Here is a 10,056-nt window from a genome sequence, read left to right on the forward strand (position 1 = left end):
TAGTTTCGGCTCTCTAATAAAAAAAAAAGTCCCTGATCCTGATCCCTGGTCTCAATCCAGGTGTCTTCTTGCTTTCCCTGATATGAAGAAATCTGAACCTTGCAGGTCAAATTATATCAGTCGGGCAGCTCTCCTTTCGATTGTGGTACTTGATCACCTGAGATGGGTTTAGAAGCCTGGACTATCTCTGACTTACATGATTTAACAAAAAGTCTAAACTTTAAGATCACGTCATTCCATTTCCTTTGTTGTTCTTAAGATCAGTGTCGGTCAAGTTACTTGAAAAAAGTAATCAGTAAGTAATTACTGATTACTTCCCCAAAAAAGCAATCCCATTACTTTACTGATTACTTATTTTCGAAAGTAATTAATTACTTAGTTACTTAGTTACTATTAGATTATTCTGTTATTATATGTTACCTTATATATGTAATCAAAGTAGTTGAATTAGAATACTGCTGTAGATCACATTATACCCTTTAATATAGAGTGTGTGAGCTGTATGTAGTTTAGTTCTCATTATACTTTTGAGTTAGCAGAACATATTCACATATTAGTTCATTAGATAAATGTGCATCACTCTGTATCCTGGATCAGCTGTGAATGTCTTACACTGTTTTCTTGAAATGTTTTATTGCTGAATCATGTGAAGAAGGCTGTAAGAAGGAGACTAGGTGTCTGGGCAGAAGAGATAAAACCACATTCCTTACCCCCCTTCCTACTTCACACAGAAAGACAGGGAGGCAAGGTCAGGAGCCAGGCTCGCTAAGAATTAGAAAAACATGTGAAGATGCAGCTTTTATGACAAAGAGGGGGGCTGGTACTAGCTATAAAAGTCTGTGAAAGTTGCTACCATTTTGAGACATGTGCCTGACCCTCTGGTAGCATCTCTCCCGTCCGGACGTTGTAATGCTCTGACTGTTGAATTGTATGGAAATAAATGATTGTTGATTGAGCATATATACACCGAGTATTGTCCTTCCTTCAGCCCAAAGATTCAAAGAATTGGGTGATTTTCAACATTACTTTTTAAAAACACGATTTACAACCTGGAGAGGTGATAAAGCGATAGATCTTTCAGCCCAGTTCTACTTTTTCTGCATAATCCATCATACAAAATGTAATCAAATGGAAAAGTCTCTTTTTAAAATTTGTTTTATTAGTTTTAATCTTTTAACTTTATGCATCAAGCAAAAATTTAATTATATGCAACATTCTCTGACTGGAAGAAATTAGTTTAACATTTAAACCTATTTTCTGCACATTCCAGCACATAAATAAAATATTTTTTTGTTTTTACACTCAGTCTTTCAAATAGATGCAAGTAAAACACAGCAGAAAATAAATAAAGTCAAAGACTAGCGGTCCTTTTGCTCTATTTTCACCTGTAAAGCAGGAGTGGGGCAGGCGGAGGTTTACCCTGGTGCAGGTGTGCCGCGGTCAGTGGAAGAATCTGCGAGTTTCTCTGTGAGTTTCCCATTATGTCGTAGCTACTCGGTGCTTATTTAGGGGTTTTCTTCCCACGCACAACGGACACTAATGTTTTGGTCACCTTTTATGGAATCAAACTCAAAGTAAGGTCAGTACTTCCACGCTTTAAACGCTGCACGCTCAAACTCTCTCCCGCACTCGATATATTATCCATTGTTGATCTGCACACAGCTGTTGTCACAAACGTCGCACTCGCTTACATCACTGTCATGAGATACTCTCGCAGAAAAATAACGGTTTTAGTAACGCAGTAACGCAGCGTTCCTACGGGAAAGTATCGGTAATCTAATTACCGTTTTTGCAATAGTAATCCCTTACTTTAGTCGTTACTTGAAAAAAGTAATCAGATTACGCGTTACTGCCCATCTCTGCTTAAGACAGAGAATTCACATCACATTTAAATATTCAGTCATATATGAATATTTCTTGAGCAGTGTTGGGGAGTAACGGAATACATGTACCGCCGTTACGTATTTAAAATACAAAATATGAGTAACTGTATTCCGTTACAGTTACCGTTTAAAAAGGTGGTATTTAGAATACAGTTACTTAGTTGAAATAAATGGATTACACGGCGGTATTTTCCTGTTTCATATTGTGGCGGGTCAGGACTTTGGGTTTTGTTTGACAGCTGTGTTCTGTTGTTCCAGGCGGCAGCGTTACGGTTGCCATGGTGACGCACGCTCTCTGCGACTGTGTGTTTCCTGGGTGAGAGAGTGCTTTTTTTGTTGTTGTTGTTGTGCTAAGCTAATAGGTATGGCGTTATTTTTGTGCCACTATTCTGAGCGCACGTAAAAAAAAGTTTGAGCACACGTAAAAAAAAATTGCAGGTTGTATTTTGAGAAGAAATTGATTTTGAGCGAAGAAAAGCTAAATTTGAGTGAACAAAATTCATTGCTGCGTGCAAAAAATGTATTTCAGTGTTTGCTATTATCCATACACACACACACACACACACACACACACAATAGCAGCCCCTCTCGCTCAGTTTTTGCATTTGCGCTCGCTCGCAATGTGTTGCTCGCGCGCTCAACATTTCTGCCCGTGCGCGCTCAACTCTTTCTGTACACCGTTATATCTGTGCCACACAACCAGCCAATCACAGACTTGGATCCAAAAAAATCTGATTGGCTGTTTTGGTCTCCAATCAGCTTTAAATGACGAAATGCAATATCCCAGAATGCATTTCGTCCAAAACTCAAACGAGGCAGTGGCGGAGGAACACCTTTAATGATATATAGCAGTTGGGGGTCAAAAGAAAGCCATATGTAAAATCTAAAAGTGAGATAGCGGTCAAATAATTCAGAATCTCTAAATTATTATTATGCAGTCCCAATCAAAAGTTTAAAACCATTTGAAAAATGGCAAAAAGTCATATTTTTCATGGTTGGATTTTAACAAAATGTTAACAAAATGAACTTAAAATGTGGATTCATTGTTATTTTCTGTCAGGTAATCACACTGTCATGACGTTCTGATGGCAAAGGCAAAAAAACTTTCCCTTGTTGAACGTGGTCGGGTTGTTGAACTGCATAAGCGGGGTCTCTTGCAGCGTGCCATCGCTGCTTAGTTGGGACGCAGTAAGACAGTGATTTGGATTTTTTCAATAATCCTGAGGGTTATGGAACAAAAAGGCCAAGTGGAAGACCCCAAAAATTTCACCAGCACTGAGCCGGAGGATCCAATTGGCTGTCCAACAATCGTCGACCCAAATTAAGGCCGTTACTGGTGCCGACTGCAGCCCCATAACCATTAGACAGGATCTGAGACTGAAGGGCTTCAAAAACAAAAAACGGCTTCAAAGGCCTCGACTCCTTGAACGCCACAGAACTGACTGTTTGGACTTTCCAACAGCGCACCAAACATGGAACACTGAAAGGTGGAAGAAAGTTTTATTCTCTGATGAGAAAAAATGTAACCTTGACGGTCCTGATGGTTTCCAGTGTTACTGGTATGACAAGCAGAGCAGACCCCACCTGAGATGTTTTCTACGCCCCATAGTGGAGGGGGCGCCATAATGGCCTGGGGCTTTTTCCTTCAGTGGAAAAACGGAGGTGCAGGAGTGTCAAATGGCCGTCGTCTGTGTGGTAACAACTGGGTTTTTCAACAGGACAATGCTTTAGTACACAATGCCCGCAGGACAAGGGACTACTTCCAGGAGAATAACATCACTATTTTGGACCATCCTGCAGCTTCCCCTGATCTAAATCCAGTTGAGAACCTTTGGGGATGGATGGCAAGGAAAGTTTACAAAAAGGGACAACAGTTTTTGACAGTAAATGCCCTTTGTGTGGCTTTATTCACGACTTGGTGATCAACAATAACAGTGGAGCCACTCATTACTGAGACTGTATTTTATTTTACATTTACAGCTATTGTCATCAGTCAGGTTTCCTTTCTTTAATGTTGCATCTTTAGCAAAACCTTAACTAACTGAACTGATTGCTATTACAGTGCAAATGCTATGCACTGATGCAGGTTAAGCAAACTCGTGCTTTGTGCATGAGTAAAAGGCTAAATGTTGTCAGTAAAAGACTCCAGTCTCTGAGCACATTGGCTTTCAGTGAAGATATAAATCTATTTTAAAAAAAACATGTTATCAGCAAGTTAAGTTGCTCTCATCTGATGTGTCTGTGGGTTTTAACTCAGTGGAAACACAGATAAAGTTTCGTAGGAACTCAAAGTCACAAAGATCATTATATTAAAGTGCAAAGTGCAGTGCAAAGCTTATACATTTATGAAAACTGCATTCATTTTGATGTTAATACCAGCTGTGGGCTTTCGATTCAGAAATGAACCTGTCATGATGGGCTGTGTGGCAGGCTGGGTCAGGACCTAAACACAGGACTCAGAGACAGAATACTTAACCAAAGGCCGCAGCTTTATTGCTGGCAAAAAACAAACTAAAAACAAAATACATGAATACTAAAGAAACAAACCAAACATGAACTGCAACTAAGAAACTTCTAACTGGTCATAGATGACGTGACATGGGACCACGGAACTACACATGACACTAGTGATGGTCCGCTTGAAGCTGACGCTCCGGTGCGTGTGTCAAAAAAATCAACACACTGCTTCAGAAGCTCTGTGTCGAAGCTTGATTCGTTTGGCCAGAGTCACGTGATCAGTGACGTCCGAAGCTTCATTTAGAACCTAACTGCTTCGGCATCTGATTCAATGGAAGCGAATCATTCGCGGGATTTGTGGAGTGTTTTGATGGTGACAGATAGCGAACCACTGATCATTCTACTGAGAGATTTGGAGCCAGCGAGGAATAGAGGAGGTTCTGTTGTGTGGGAGAATTTTGAGTTGATTTTTGTCAATCGGGTGGGTTTTCCAGCTTTGTGTTCTGGCCGTTTGCTTTTGTTTTGTGCGTGTTTATTATATCTGAAAACGGGAAAAAGGTAAAATGTCAAAAATCTGCTTCCATAATATAAATATCATTAAATAACTTTAGAAAAACTTCCACTTGATTCTTTACATGTAATTTTGTAAAAATATATATTTTATTGTTTAATTAATCTGAAAATGTTAGTCTGCCACATGTGCAGCAATTGAATTTCTTTATTCTCTTTAGCTGATAGTTTGTGGGGCCCAGGTAGACTGTATAACTGCATCTCTACCAGTTTCTCTGCACTCCAGCCTCTTCTGTTCCATGTGAAGGGATTTTCCTTAAGGCAGGAGAAATTATCTCCACGAAAAGGAACAGGGTCGGCCATCGCACACTAGAACAAATTCTCTTTTTAAATAAAAATGAAAAAGGGTTACCGTCAATGCATCATGTTTTTAATTTGCAAGTTCATAAGCATTTTCCTTTTCCATTTCACAATCAATTCTACCCCCAGGTCAAAAATATGTCTGGGAAAATTTCCTTAATATAATATTATTTATAAATACACCCCTCCGGCGATTAATTGCATACCTGCATGGAGGCAAGACCTCACAGCGGAAGCATACTCCATAATGTGTTTTACATTATTATATGTATATATATGTAACGTGGTATTTTTCAATTATTGTATTTACCAACATCAAGAAGTCACAAGCAAAGAAAGACCACACCATGGTGCATATTTAAACAAGGAGAGTTTACTGGTCAAAACTATTTATTAAATGAATAAAACACATTTTCTTAACCACCAAAAAAATACACGTTCAAAGCAACACAACGGAGGCCCAATATCAGACAGGATTCCACTCAGTAGAGTGGGCAATCATAATGAAGCGGTTGGTTTTATTTTGTGGATTCAAGCTGCTCTTCATATTTTTGGCCACCAGATGTCACCAGAGAGGACTGTGTTGAGAAGCTTCGAGTAATGAATATACAATACAAGCTTCTGTGCTTCAGAAAGCTTCATTTGGCCATCACTACTGAGGACTTAAATACACAGGCAGAATAATGAGAGGATGGGGAACAGCTTCACACTGTGACTGGGGGAATGAAACAGACATAAGACATGAAAACTGCATGACTAGAACTATGAAAACATGAGGAAACAACACAGACGACGTGACAATGAACAAGGGAGGCTTAAATACAGACATGAGGTGATCAGGGGGAGTGGAGACACATGAGGGCACAGCTGACACACATGAACCTAATGACGGGACAGGGAGGTAAAACTAAATACAATGAACAAAGAACAGACTCTTTCAAAATAAAACAGGAAACATGATGGGACAGACATGACAGCACAGGCTTGACAACATAAACCACGCAGACATGAGACATGACAAATTAGACACACTAATCAACAAGGGAAACTTACCACAGGGCGAGATGGCACAGTGATTCTACATGAACAAAGAACTAAAACTAGGAAACCTAGGTGCTAAAGAAGACTAAATATAACAAAACATAAACAATGAATATCAAAATGCTATGAAACACAAAAACACTGGGTCAAAAAACCCAGGACTGTGACACTAATCTAACTTAGAATAGCCTTTTAACCCAATAAACACAGTCTGAAACCCAGAGACTAAAAAGTAACAACAACCATAACTGATACAAAACCAAGAAATATTAACCACACTCAAAAACACATGGACTGGGTCACCAGACCAGGACCATGACAGAACCAGGTTGGAATTACTGTGGTTTATGGTTAAAGAAAATATTCTGAAATGAACATATCATACAGAACCTGTCTGACAAAAAACCCAGGATGCCTGACCTGTACCAGAGGGGTGCAGCTTACACAGTGTGTCTACTGTGCAGAGGCTTTGAGTTTAAATGTTGCTTGCCTGTTAATGACTTCCTGTTTAGGTTCATGTCTAATGGTATGATAAAAATAAGAGGCTCGCTCATGACTGGCTTCAAGGCTCGTGACTATCACGTTACCATATAGATTATATTTTATTTGTTATCGTAGGATTAGCATTTCTGAGATATCATAACAAACCTACTGAATTAAAAAGTAACATAAATCACCATCAACAGTAAATGGAAATGTGGATTACTTAATTGCAACACATTTCAGTGACTGAGCAGATTGAGCTGCAGTTTCACATTTACTGCTGTGTATGATTCTGAGCCACTTGGAGTCCCACGTGTCCATCTAGTGGCCAAACAGTAAAAAAAGGAGAGAACAGTGTGTGTGACTGGTGCACAGTGGCTGCAGTTCCATGGTGAGAGGCAGCTTACACCAAATGTAGCAGAGATTAATTTAAAATCAAGATGATGATGCTGAGATTCATTTACTGAATTTGACCTTCATACCAACTGTATACTGTCTAGTATAAAGACAGCATACACAGTGTCCTGTCAGTGAAGAGGATGGAAATCAGCCAGGACAACTCATGAAGCATCTGCTGACAAGCAGGCCAGCTGACCACAACTTGTAGACTAAAAAAAAAACAAAAAAAAAACTGGAGCTCTCAATAGAAATGATTGTGAGTTGTGATTCTTTTCCCCACACTGAGCCACTACAGCTGACTTTATGCGTTCCCCACCTGCTGAATTCCACTGAACCTCTTCCCTACTCATGTTCCTGTTTAGAGGCAACATCTTTGCTGGTGTTCTACTTACCTGATTCAAGCTGAGTACCTTGATTAGAAAATTAAATTTAGACTGAAATAAAGTCAGTATTATACACACTAATATTATTTTTTACTTTAATGTAGGACAAGGTTCAGTTAGCTTTGCACAAACATAGAAGCGTGCTCCAAAGAGCTACTTTTTCACTTTGAGTAAAGAAGTTGAATCAGTACTTTAACTTGTACTGGAGTATTTTTAACACTAGCATCTGTACTTCTACTTAAGTACAGAATGTCTCTACTTTTGCCACCTCTGGTCGACTGAAGCGCAAGATCAGTCATACCATGTAGTTGATGGCTCAGCAGCGCCCTCAGGTGGTCATTGGTGTGGCAGGTTGATCCGTTCTTAGTTTCAGAAATGAACTCTGGTTTTTCAAACCCTCACTCAGCACCAGGAAAACAGAGCTATCACTAACCTAAACTAAAAACAATAAAGGATGTAAAAATGGTTTGATTGGAGCCAGATACAGCATTTCACCATATTTACTGCCTCATGAGGCTGACAATGCAATCACATGGTGGACATTGTAAGCTTTAATCCAACTTTTGAGATCTACGATCATGTCTGAGAAGGTTGAGGTGTGGAGACCAACTTAAACAGCACAAAGTCACTCGATGTATTGTATATCACACAGATAAATGTCAAAATAAAATTCATTAAAATACAGAAGCATGTCCTCATTTTGCATGTCCAATAAAATCTAAGGAAGAAACAGATTGTAAATAATGAGACTGATCCAGCTCGTGTAATTCTTAATCTCTCTTTATTGCATTAGAACATACATTTCTCATATATATCTATATATATATATATTTATAAATGTGAATTTGTACACTACAATCTTTTATTGTAACATGTTAGAAAATACTCGTAACGCTCCAAAAACATAGCACTAAAAACAGTTACCAAACAATGATTATTACATTTCCTCATTTTGTTTTGGCCGCCGAGAACAGAAGGAAAGAAAAAGATGGTGGAGTTGAACCTGTGGATGTAGAGGAGGAGAGGACCACTGTGGCACAAGCAGGTGGGCTGTTGCAGTTTTTAAATGGCAGCCAATTCATAACTAAACAGAGACGGATGAGGGGAGGCTGGGGTGTGAGGACGGGAGAGCATGGATAGCCACGCAGGAATGAGTCACATGACCACGTAAGCCAGCGAGACAAAGGATCCAATCACACAGGGTTTCACTTCAGTGAAACATTCAGAATCCTCACCGGCCGTCTGATCTGCAGTTAACTTTAAAAACGTGACACACGGTCCACAAACAGAAGCAAGTCAGTAGCAGGTGTAAACCTCAATGTTTTGGATGGTCTGAGCCTCCAGTTTGGTCTCATGTCAGTTAAATTCAATAAACTCGAGACTTCACTGGCTACATCACCCCTCCATCTAAAACACATAAAATGGTGTATTTCAACACAAACTAACATTTTAAAAAAAATCTAAAATCTAGCAATTAGTTTTTAATGATAATAACCAGATTCAGTGAACAAAACCCCCTCAAAACTCTAAAAACCTCAAAAGATTAGCAACACCTGCTGCCTACAAAATTCAACCCGTGTACAGTTACCATGAACAAGCAGCCAGAGACCAAACCCGCGTCTTTTGTTTTTTTAACCAACTCAAAATTCAACGGAGGAATCTGAAGCAGTTGGACTTACTGAAAGCAGCGTGAGCAGGACAGACAGCAACAACATGGACACTGAGGCACGTTGAGAACAGGGAACAGCGGCGTGACAAAGCAGTGACAGCAGAAACAGTGAAAGTACAGTTTAACCATCTAACGAACACGCACACGGCAAGGCTAAGGTTTAAAAACTAGCAATACGGACAGAAGAACTGGCACTGCAGGGGTTTGCGCAGGTTTGGAGGATGTAAAGGAAGAAGAAGCAAAGTGAGGCATCAAGGGAACATTTAGGATTCAGTTCCCTCTCCGAGCAGTCCTCTAAATGTTCAGCTGGGGTTAAGGGAGTGATTGTCCTCTTGAACACACCTCTCCTCCCCTCCTCATCTTTTAACCAAAGCGTTCCTTTTCTTTTTTAACCTCCCCCTCCTCTTCATCCCACAACATTTGGCAGATTTTCTTTCCATGTATTTGCTCTTTCATTTTTACATGCGCAGACACACATACACACGAAACCCTGTTACCATAAACGACATTTACACACACATACACACACTCTCCCACGAGCAAAGACACAACAGGTGGATGCGTTTAGATCCAGTGTTACAGCGGTCGGGTTTGTTAGCAGAGCTGAAAGACGGTTGGCAAAATGCACAGACTCGTGAAGTCTGTTACTGATATGACAATCAGCGCTACAGTGACACAATATAACTGTACTGGTACAAAAGTGTTTTACAAATGAGATCGTTTTTCCCACCTATTTGTCCAAGAGGTGCATTCAGATTACCTCTGAGCACAAGTGTACAACACTGCAGTTCCCAAATGATAAATCAATTAGGGCCAGATTTATTAACAATCTGAGTTTTAATTAACTGCAAACGGTTAATTAACTGTTTGT

This window comes from Rhamphochromis longiceps, linkage group LG13 (genome assembly GCF_057381845.1).
Source record: "Rhamphochromis longiceps isolate RC_006_pf linkage group LG13, R_longiceps_female_GT1.1, whole genome shotgun sequence".
NCBI classification, from domain to species: Eukaryota; Metazoa; Chordata; class Actinopteri; order Cichliformes; family Cichlidae; genus Rhamphochromis; species Rhamphochromis longiceps.